This window comes from Equus przewalskii, chromosome 9 (genome assembly GCF_037783145.1).
Source record: "Equus przewalskii isolate Varuska chromosome 9, EquPr2, whole genome shotgun sequence".
Lineage (NCBI taxonomy): Eukaryota > Metazoa > Chordata > Mammalia > Perissodactyla > Equidae > Equus > Equus przewalskii.
The window spans coordinates 82,802,412-82,813,057 of record NC_091839.1 but is presented as its reverse complement, the minus strand read 5'-3'; the positions used below and the strand labels follow the sequence as shown (position 1 = coordinate 82,813,057).

Sequence of the window (10,646 nt, the reverse complement as noted above, 5' to 3'; positions counted from 1 at the left end):
CCATCCATCCATCCATCCATCTATCTACCCGTATGTCTGTCTGTCTATCTATCCATCTATCCATCCATCCATCTCTGTCTGTCCGTCCGTCCGTCCTTCTGTCTATCTGTCTATCTATCTGTTTATCTATATCTGTTTGTCTTTCTGTCTGTCTGTCTATCTTTCTATCTATCTATCTATCCATCTGTCTATCCATCCATCCATCCGTCTGTCTCAAACTATCAACATATAGAGATATAAAAAAGATGTCTCTATAGACAACTAATTCCAAAGGGCTCACAATCGCATGATTCCAGGATTCATGTCTACACATGTGCTTCTGATTCCTTTCAAATACAACTCAATGCCAAACTCGCTGCTGCTTCCTAGCAACGCTCTGCTTGCTCCGAGGCTGGTTGGCTTTGCGGGGGGAAGGGTCCCATCAGAGTGTGTGGCTTGTGTGTATCTCGATGGCTCCGCTCTTTCTCCCCCTGCCCGTATGTCTGTTCTTCCTTCGCTTCCCTCACTTGCTCCAAGGATCCATGTCTGCTGTAATCTTGACATTTTCCCTGAGGCCTTAGCAGCAGGTGATATTTCTTCAGGAGCTCACTGAGTCCCAGAGATCTTACGAAAATATTTCCCAACAAAAATGGTCCCTGCCCTAAGAGTGATCTCCTGCTGCTGCTGAGGAAGACAGTATTCTCCAGCCTGTTTGTATATTAAAAATAAATGTCATTATGGTGAGAGATGTCCCCACAGAGAACTATCCAGGGTACTCTGGGTTCACCAAGGATGAGCAGTCAACTTGGTGGGGAATTCAGGAAAAGCTCCACAGAGGTGGTGACAATGCCCCATGAGGGATGGAGGACAGAGGTGCAGTTCTGCTGACCTCAGCATGGCTCAAGCTTGTGTTCTAAGCAGCATCGTAGCTAAGGTGTCAGCTCTTAGGAGGTGCTGCCCCAGACAGACTGGAAGAGAGCATCTGGAGACTGGAACCCCCATCCCAGCAGGGCAGGGCGGAGGCTGGGGCACGTGGCTGCAGTCCAGGCAGGCAAGTGTGGCTGTGAAAAGGGTGGAAACTAATGTCAGTTGGCAGTCCAGCAGCGGATGGCATCAGGGCGGTCCAGCCAGGCCAGTTAGAGTGCTGCCAGGGGAGGGGTTAGGGGTTATAGTCGCTCAGTGAAGATGACCTGTGAGATGTGGTCAGGCAGGTGGTCTGACAGGAGCTAACAGGATGGAACTGCAAAGGGGGTTTCAAGAGCTGAGCTCTCATGCTGGAGAGAAGGGGCCGGCAAGGCTGAGAGGGTGACTGGGTTGGAGTCAGCGGGATGCAGCTGCAGATTATTTGGGGTATAGAGTCAGGAGAAATCTGACATTAACGTTGATATCTAAGTGGCTTGAAGCCGGGCCCCTCCAGTCTCTCTGACGAAGTCTAGGGGCACAGCTGAGAGGTGGGGTGGGAAACTGGCTGATGATAAAGGATGAAGATGCAGGAAGCTGGGCAGAAAGCAGGAAGTCATCACTGTCTCCTAACCCACCCAGCCCACACCTCCCAGCATCAAAGGCTCCTCCAGCTCTTCCAGAACTCCAGGTGTTTCAACTCTGTCCTCTGGCCTGGTGTCTTTATCATAAGTTCAGGGTGTGATTCTAGGCCAAGAGGCCCTTTCTTATCTTCTGCCTTTTGGGATATTTCTCGCTGATGCTGAGCGAGACCCAGTTAGAACCTGGGAATGGCACTGCCTGCACGTGAGCGGCCAGGCTCTAGGACCACCTGCTCGGGTCTGAACCCTGGCTCCACCTCTTCTTGGCTGTGTGACCTTGGACTCGTTCCTTGACTTTCCTTTGCCTCATTGTTCTCACCTGTAAAACGGGGAAGATAACAGTGCACAGGGTGTAGAGTGGTTGTGGGGATTAATTCAACTAACTTAGATATTACGAGCATTCAGAACAGTTCTTGGCACTTAAACCCTCGATAAATGGCAGCTATTGTTAACTGTTGTTTCGCAGTGAGGAGAGGCCTGAGGGGACTCTGAGTGGATAGATGTGTGCTGAGGGCCTAGCATGCCCAGGAACCGGCGTGTATCGGTCGGCAAAACAGACAAAACCCCTGCCCCGTGGGATGGTCCTTTCCGCCGACTCTAAAGCCAGAAGTGGGACTTGCAGAACTGTGCTCTAGTGGAGTTGCAAGGGCTCCTTTTCATAGTTTTTCCTGCATCCCCGTTTTCCAGGACTGAAGAAGCAAACATCAAGCCCACTGGCAGGCCCCAGCAGGCGGGCCTGGCTCACTGTGACGGCTGCCCCGTTCTGGGCAGTGCGGGGCCCTCCTGAGAGCCAGCTGCAAACACAGGACGCGTGGCTCCATGAGAACGTGGCTCCTCTGGGCGTCTTCTCTCTCTGCTCTGCTCAGCGTAGCGCTGGTGACGCTCTGCAGCGGCGTTCTAGACCTCGGCACTCCTGCGTCTTGTGCCGGACGCTTCTTTGTTTGGGGGCTGTCCTGTGTTGCAGGTGTTTAGCAGCAACCCTGCTCTCCACCCACTAGATGCCAAGAGCACCCCCCAGTTGTGACAACCACAATGTCTCCAGATGTTCCCTGGGGGTAAAATCGTCCCTGGTTGACAGCCGCTGCTGACCGATCAGGGGGACAAGGCTGCCTCACACGGCCTTGGTGGCCACGTGTTCTAGGCTCTGTTGTCAGCAGAGTTTCTCTGGGACCCAAATCTGGGCTCTAATCCTGGCCTGGGACATTCGGTCGTGTCCACTCAAGGCTTCCGCAATCTTGTGGCAAAATGGGCAGCCCGGGAGCTCCTGAGGGGGCTCGCTTAGGCATGAGGGGCGTCTGCGGATGGAGGATGGAGAGAAAGAAAGAAGCCTCTCTCCCCTTCGTGTTTTTATGGGTCTCAGACCACACTCACGGAGGCTGGCACCCCAGGAGGCCCATCCGGCTCCTTCCCAGGTAGACAGTGAGTTCACCACTCGGGCGGAGAGTCAGGTCTGAGGGTGGCACGTTTTTGTGTGTTGTTTTTCCTCTGTGTTGCAATGTTGCCTCGGCGGGATCCGACTCGCCTGGGTGTTTTCCAAGGTGGTCGGATCTGGCTCAGGGCCCTTATCCACAGCTGGAAGTTCCTAAAATATTTGCTGAGAGGGGTCATTCCAGGAGCTCTGGTGGGCTGGTCAGCGACGGCGCCGCCTCTGAGAGAACCGGAGGGCCCAGGTGCCCCGCACGCCCCAGTGTGTCTCCAGCGATGTCCACTGGCCCGTCCGGGGAAGCACCTCGGTCCGCGTGCACTCCTGGGTTGGTGTCTGTTCTCCCAGGGTGACCGTCGTATGACTGCATTATTTTAGAGTCAGAGTTGAATCTGGTATTTACATCAGGATATGGATTTTGAGGGCACACCTATCCTTTTATTTTAAATCAAGTCTCGTTTCTCTGTAAATTGCCCTTTAAAGAGGCGGGCGTGCAGAGCTTGAGGGAACCCACTTCTTGTAAGTTTCTGCAGTGATTTCCAGCTCGGCTGCGTCCTGTCGCAGAGCTGTCACCACAGTCCTGAGCCTGCTGCTTCCGGTTCTGCCGTGAGCTCAGCCTCCTCTTTAAGGAGAGTCCATCACAAGCCATGATCTTAGGGTGTGTTTTAGATCCATGGCTCCAACATTACGGGCAGGAGAAGGAGGAGTGAAACGAAAGAAGCGGCCGCCCTGCGGAGCTGCCGTGAAGACGACGGAGGAGAGTTTGGAGATGACGAGTTTGAAAGCCAGGGCCTCTGGGAGCCAGGAGAGGCTGCTGCCTCCTCACTTGACGTGGCCAGAGCCACAGAAAGGCCTGATTTCACACCGAAACTTGTCTCCTCTTGAAAGCTGCGTTCAGTTTCCTCTCGTTTCAGTCCACTTTGAGTCGCTGGCTCAGTTAGTGGAAATGTGAAGAAACCCTCAGCATGTGGTTTGCTCAAAGTTACTCAAATCAGCGTCTTGAAGTATATGAAAAGCTTCTATCCTGGAAATTGTCCTTCTTCAAGTCCCCTGACCGTGGCTCAGCCTGTCACAGCTTTGCAAAGTCCTCCCTCCAGCCCTTGGTGAACGGGCAGAGAATCAGGGAGAATTTTCCCCTTTCTCATGGAATGTGCCGGGTTAGCGTCTGTGTTCTCTGGTCTCAGCAGGAGAGCTGAGGGCACGGGAAATGTCAGACAGTTGTTCAGAGGCTCTTTCTTTCCTCCTTTCTCAAAACAGCGCTGCTCTTAGCCAGGCTGTGTCGACAGCGGGACTTCTGTTCCTCCTGGGAGGAGGCGTGTGAGCCTGCCCCAGCTCGCTTCAGGGTGTCTGTCGGCGTCACTCAGGAATGCAGAACCGGTGCACCATGAGCAGACCGACGTGCTAGTTCTTTCACAAACGTCAGACCAACCACAGAGCTGGTTCGAGAAGACACAGGCCCGCTTGATTTTCTCCTCCTTCAACATGAAATTTATAGGAGAGGCTATTTTCAAAATCCATGTTTTCAGATTTTCAAATGCACGTTGGTCAGTGAATGGACCGCAGAACAACCATGAAAAGGAGCCAATAAACTCAGAAAGAAATGAAAAGATCGGCTAAGAAAACACTGTCTTGTGTTATTATGGAAAGAATAAGAAAATGTCTGAGAATTGTCATCTAGAATAAGTGTACCATTGGCTAATGATCCAGAAATAAGAAAAGTGCCAGGATTCCCAAGAACTGCATGAGGGCAAGACTGGTGAGTCACTCAGCGGACCAGTCTCACATCGCAGTGACCACACGCTTTGCAGCTCAGCTCCGCCCTCCCTCCCCAGCCTCCTCCCTGGCAAGGCCCAGCTCCATCACACATCATCTCACATAATCCCGTCCAGGCTGGCCCTCGCCTCCCACATGCCCAGCCAAATCCCTACCTTTGATCTTCATTGCTTTTTTCCTTTCCTTTTGTACTTAGAAATTGATTTTCTAGTAGAGGTAGCTCCTGGAGACCCTCTATAGCACGATAATACAAAAAATCCCATACGCAACAGGGAGCTTTGGTGGCTGAGCTAGAGAGCTTTGTTCCTCACCACTCCCCCTCCTTATTCTAGAGAACAATATCTACTGTCAGCCAGGTATTCGTGTGAGATGTCGTCTTGTAATAGGGTGGAGGGAAGAGATTTTTTGGGGTAAGGTTTGGTTGGAGGGGGATGAGGATGAGGTCTGTTTTTTGTCCGATTCTGACTGAAGCAAAAATGGTAGCACTTCCTTATGTGAGACTTCAGAGTCTAGCCAGGGGCAAAGGCTGGGATCCCAGACTTTGGCAGAGCAGCCCGGGCTCCAGGGGGCCCACGTGGCCCAGAGGGAGGGTTGCGGTCTGTGGGAGGGGTTCCTGAACCCGGTGGAGATTGGACTTGATGACTTTTAGAATTGAATGCTTCCAATTCCAATAGTCTCCCTCAATATTGAAATTTCTTAGTAATTTCACAGTTTATCTTATTAAAAACACATTTCCCTAAGGTAATACTTCCATTATGTTTTTCTTCTTGCCATATCGTCTCAGGGATTTTAAGTAATAGATGTAAAATATGGATTGCTCAATGGAGAATTAAAAAGAATCCACTGTACTTGGACTAGCAAAAGACGTTTCTCTACACCCCAGCTGGTGGTGTCAATTCCACAGCACAGCTGCTTCAGAGTCCACGGGGCTGCGGTCTCCATCCTGGGCATCAGACACGTCTCAGTGCTTGTCGTCAGAGGGGTGGAGCGGGTCTGCAGCGAGGCCATGGGGGAGCTGGTGGGGTGTCCTGGTCCCCACCACGGTGGTTCCTAACAGCTCTGGGCACATTCTCAGTGGTGTTACGCTGCAGGCATGATCCCCAAGGCCCGACCGGACACGTGCGGATCTGGCTGGACCAATCGACATTTATCTGGACTAAAATGAGGATGGGGTTGGACAGGGAATTTTTTCTTGGAGTTAGTTTGTTAGTTTAAATGTTCTCCTTTATTCCAATCATGTTCTTTCCGTCTTTAGATGTTAAAATGTCCTTTTGTTGAAGAAACAGTGGTGAGAAAAATAGCAGGGTCTTTCCTTGGTTTGCAATGCCTGCATGTGACAGAATAAACCCTGCGTTCCTGAAGCTTCACCAGCCCTGGAATCACTGTCGCAGAGGGAGTCGCCAGACAGGCTCCCAGGGAACAAGTCCTCAAGGTCACCATTCCACTGGACCCGGGCTGAGAGCCGGTCACTGCCAGCTTTCGAGAGGTCTTCTGATGCCTCAGTGCGTTGTTGAAAGTAAACACGGTAATTAAGTTATGTCACACCTCTTGTCCCTCCAAAGCATTAATTTCACTTAGCTGCATTTTTCAGCACTTTTTATTCTGGGAAGTAGAAGGGGTGGGGGCTCCTGTAAGGAGGGGAGCTGAGGAGAAACGTGTCCACGTGAAGAAGGTCCTGAGGAGTAGAAGTGCCCGGCACTCGCTCCCGATGAAACCAGGAGTGGCCCGGGGGGGCAGGACCCGCGGCGTCATTTGTCGGGCGGGACCCACTGGATGGGAGAGGTCGCTCGCCTGGCTCTGGGAAGCACCAATGTCGGCTACAGGCTGTGCCTGTCTGACGGCTCAGGGAGCCCGGGGCGCTGGCTGAGTCCCCATGATTAACCGTCAGCACCAAGTCTACCATGAGAAAACCTGAAATGGGATCAGGCAGAGCCAGAGCAGAGGGATCAGAAGCCAGTTTGCTGGCAGAGTGTGGGAGCCTCAGGGAAGACTCAGATGCCACTTTGGGGAGAGTCTGCCGCACACTCTCTGCAGCTGCCGAGGACTTGAACACTAAGTCCTTTCACCTCATCCTGCCCTGCCTGGGAGCTTTGGTGTGTGGGGAACACTGGAGTTTGTCAAGAACCATTTTATTCTGATGTAATTACCATAAATATTTGGGGCTCAAAGACAGAAAAAAACCACCGGACTGCAGGGTGCTGATGGTGGTGGAGGGGAGGTGAGTGGCATTGTCAGTATCAGTTGCTGGGGTTGGGGGAATAGGAGATGGATGGAGAAGAATTTATTAACTCAGCTCCCTTTCCCATTGGTCACATTGTGGTCCCGTGGGACATTGAGTCTCCTGAATTTCTGGGTTGTGATTGCAGGAGCCCCCTGAGTTCTCTTGGCGCCTGATGCCAGGGCAGGAGCAGGAGCAGGTGTCACTGGCACAAGACAGGTGCTGTTGAGGCACATGGAGCGATGTGGAAGACATGCCCAGAGACCTCAGAGACCGGTGAGCCTCAAGGATCTGATGTGGCACCTGAGGAGTGTTTGACACACTGAGCGAGCCTGGCGCTCAGATTCAGCTGTGCGCTCTGTGTGTCCAGCCTCCATAACTAAGATGTGGAGCCTCCACTTTTGTGAGAACTAGATTTTCTCACTTATTCCTCAAGAGAGGAAGTGTAAGTTCGATCAGTCATTGAGTCTGTACACCCACTTACATCTCTGAAAAGACTGACAGCAAGAGGATTAGGGAAACAAATCATGGTTCCTAATGCTGTAGCTTGTCCTACAACTGGTTCTCATCATCCTCTCGATTCACCATCGGTTCTAGATTCCCTGTTACTCAGCCATCACTGATCTGGCCAGGATGATTTGCCTGATGGTCGACGCAGCTCTTTACCCTCATGGGATATTACCTTGCTCCTATTTGGGCTGTGGCACCTGCAGTTGCCCGTTTATCATTCTTACGGGCACACGGAATCACCAAGACATGACCCGTGTGGCTTCTGAATTCTAAACATGCTCTTCCCTGACCATCGTGTACAAGAGACCTAGAACTTCACGTTGATGGAGGTCAGTTACTTCCATGGTGGTACAATTCCTTTACGTGGCTGTGGTCCACGGCTAGGTGATCTGGTGGTGGTGATGGCTCCAAGTTCAGTGAAACCTTTATTGTGTCCGCAGGCTGATGGTTTCTCCCAAAGAACTGAGACTTCCAACCTGTGGAGTCAGAGGCTGCTGGGAAGAGAAGCACAGATCCTACAAGCGGGGCACTGGAGAGATGGTGAGAAGGTCCAATTCTATTTGTACTGCGGGGTTTCGGGACCCAGGTGTTCTGGCTATAGGGGATGTAGCACTCTGTGTCCATCTTTGGCTGAGTGTGTCTACCACACTATAGGACAAATATCCCAAAACCATGGGGTTTTGACCCTGAGCCAGCTCCTCACCTAAATTTTTTAACAGATTACAATTCTGTTAAGCCAAATGCCTGTGAATGACAGGGCACATGATGACAAAAGTGGCCTCTATGTTTGTACCTCCCTTACTGTCATGAAGCTTCCTTGATGGAAGGCGACATTGTGCAGGGTACCTATTGGATAATTCAGGTGTTCTCCATGCTATCGGTTCACGGTGCTGGTGGAGGCACTGGAAGCAGAGAAGACAAGTGTGTATCTGGAACTGGTATCAATTCTGGCAAGAACTGTCAGGTATGGGATTGATGTTGCCCTGCTTGTAAGCTAACCTGTTACTACTTCACAGATGCTGGCAGAAGACACAAGACTCTTAGATCAGAGACAGACTTTACTCAGCACAGCAGGCAGCATGATGGGCATCAGGTGCCTGGTCTCAAGCGTCCTGGAGGTGAGACAGAAGGCCGGGTGCATGCGGGAGCTGTGCATCATGATGGAGGAATACTCACCTCGGGGAAGCTGTTGTTTTATAGTCAGCATTAAACACGCCTCGTGTCTGTCCTGGGGGAGACGTTGCCTCATCCCCCAAGGCTGATGCTCCAAGCACAGCCCTGAGAAATGGCTGGGGAAGAGCTATGAAGGCTTGGCTTTCTGGGCACACCCAGGAAGAATGTGCAGGGGTGCTAGGGGCTATGGCAGACGCCCTGTCCCAATGACACCAAACCTCTTAACCTCAAGTTCGTGTGCCCAACATGCAGCAAGCCAAACACTGAGTCATCGGTGCTTCGAGATGAAGAAAGATTTATTCAAATTGGCCAAAACGAGAAGGTGGGAGCCTGGGTTCTCTCAAATCCGCCTCCCCAGGAACAGAGAGCCGGGGTTTGAGGTAAGAGGCTTGACAGGAGGAGCTTCGGAGAAACAAAGGGGTCACCCCCGACAAGCCCCTCAGCAGTCTGATTTCTGGGCGTCAACAGCTGCGGGGGGCCAGCCATCTGGGGATGGCAACCTCCCCAAAGGCATTCTCTTTCTTCTGCAAAACAAGCTCACAAATCCTCGAGACCCGGGTCACACCCTAAGTTGAACAAGAAAACAGCAAACTGACGAGATTGATCCGTGTCTGTGTTGGGAACAAGGTCAAATGGCGATCAAGATCTTATTGAATATCTACCGTGACCCTCTGGCACCCGCTTCACTAACAAGGACAAATCCTTGCCTCCTCCAAGGCAGAAGGGGCCAACATTACCAACTTGCTACCAAGTGGCTGTGGCCTCCTTGAGGAGTGGTTGCAGTGAGGGCTCAGCACCCACTGCTGCTGCCGGAGGTCAGGCCTTCACCAGCAGAGGAGCCGGATTAAGCCATGTGAGAGGGAGCGTGAGGGTCGGGCCAGTGCACTCTCTGTTCACGGGCCAGTTCTGCATCTGGTGGTCGAAGAGAGAGGCTGGTCGCATTCACGGGACAAGTCGTCTTCCCCTCGGGGTGGTGAAGCACCACTCTGCACGGGATGCTGTCTGCTGGGCGTTTATTGGAGATGCAGAGACCCTTGGGGTTTGTCCCCATTCACATCCGTCCAGCTGCACCCTCTCTGCCCGAATCCCAATCTTACTCCTTCTGAGCCCCTTCTGAGGAGTCCAGTTCCTGATTAAAAGCCTGGGTGTGATGTTTCAGGCTGACCATGGCATTCAAGGCTTTCCTGGCGGCGTCCCAGGAGGAGCTGGCCTCCCTGTCCCAGAGCAGGGGCGCGGCCGCGCACGGCCGTCTCTGAGGGCGTCCAGTCAAGGGTCAGACCCCTCAGGCTGGTAAAGCTCTTCACGTATTTGCATCCCCAGCTGAGGCTTTGGAAGAGCTCCTCTCCAGATGCTCTGCTGAGCCTCCTTATGGGGAGGGGGAGGAAGCCGTGAAGACAGCTTTCCCCACTCTCAGGACCCAGGGCTTTTCGCTCCTGGCCATCTCCCTGGCCCTCGCTGACCCCGGGGTCCATTAAACTGTCCAGCCTTTTGTTCTGAGCTTCCTCAACAGAGGGAGGCCCCCCGATCCATGCTGATCCCCTGACCCTCGACCAGAACCCGGTTCCGTGGGGGATAATGGGATGGGGAGGCAGACTGCTCTGGGTATAGACTGCTCTCACACTGTCGTAAGTGCCCTTGCCTCTCTGACTGCGCGGCTTGTTGCTCCGCCCACGCCTGGCCGCTCCCCCGAGTCCTGACCCTTCCAGGTCAGGCAGTTCTTCCTCCGTCCAGAAGTCCGCGTGCGTGCTTCCCGTGGGCCATTTTTAAAATTTATTTGCTGAGGTCACATTAGTTTATAACATTATATAAATTTCAGGTGTACATCATATTTCGACTTCTGTATAGTCTGCATCGTGTTCGCCGCCAAACGTCTGATTTCCGTCCATCACCACACACGTGTGCCCCTTCACCCCTTTTGCCCTCCTCCCTCCCCCTTCCCCTCTGGCAACCACCAATCTGTTCTCTGTGTCTGTGTGTATGTTGTTGTTGTTGTTTTATCTTCCACATGTGAGTGAAATCATACAGTAGT

At 52.5% G+C, this 10,646-nt stretch overlaps 1 long non-coding RNA gene across 1 annotated transcript; it reads left to right on the top strand.

Annotated features, from left to right (window-relative positions):
- The first annotated feature begins 6,658 nt into the window (after window positions 1–6,658).
- On the top strand, window positions 6,659–10,445 carry LOC139073661 (uncharacterized). The gene is made up of 4 exons (XR_011522663.1): window positions 6,659–6,855; window positions 7,083–7,773; window positions 7,885–7,984; window positions 8,461–10,445. It is a non-coding gene; the product is annotated as an uncharacterized lncRNA (long non-coding RNA).
- The last annotated feature ends 201 nt before the right edge of the window (window positions 10,446–10,646 follow it).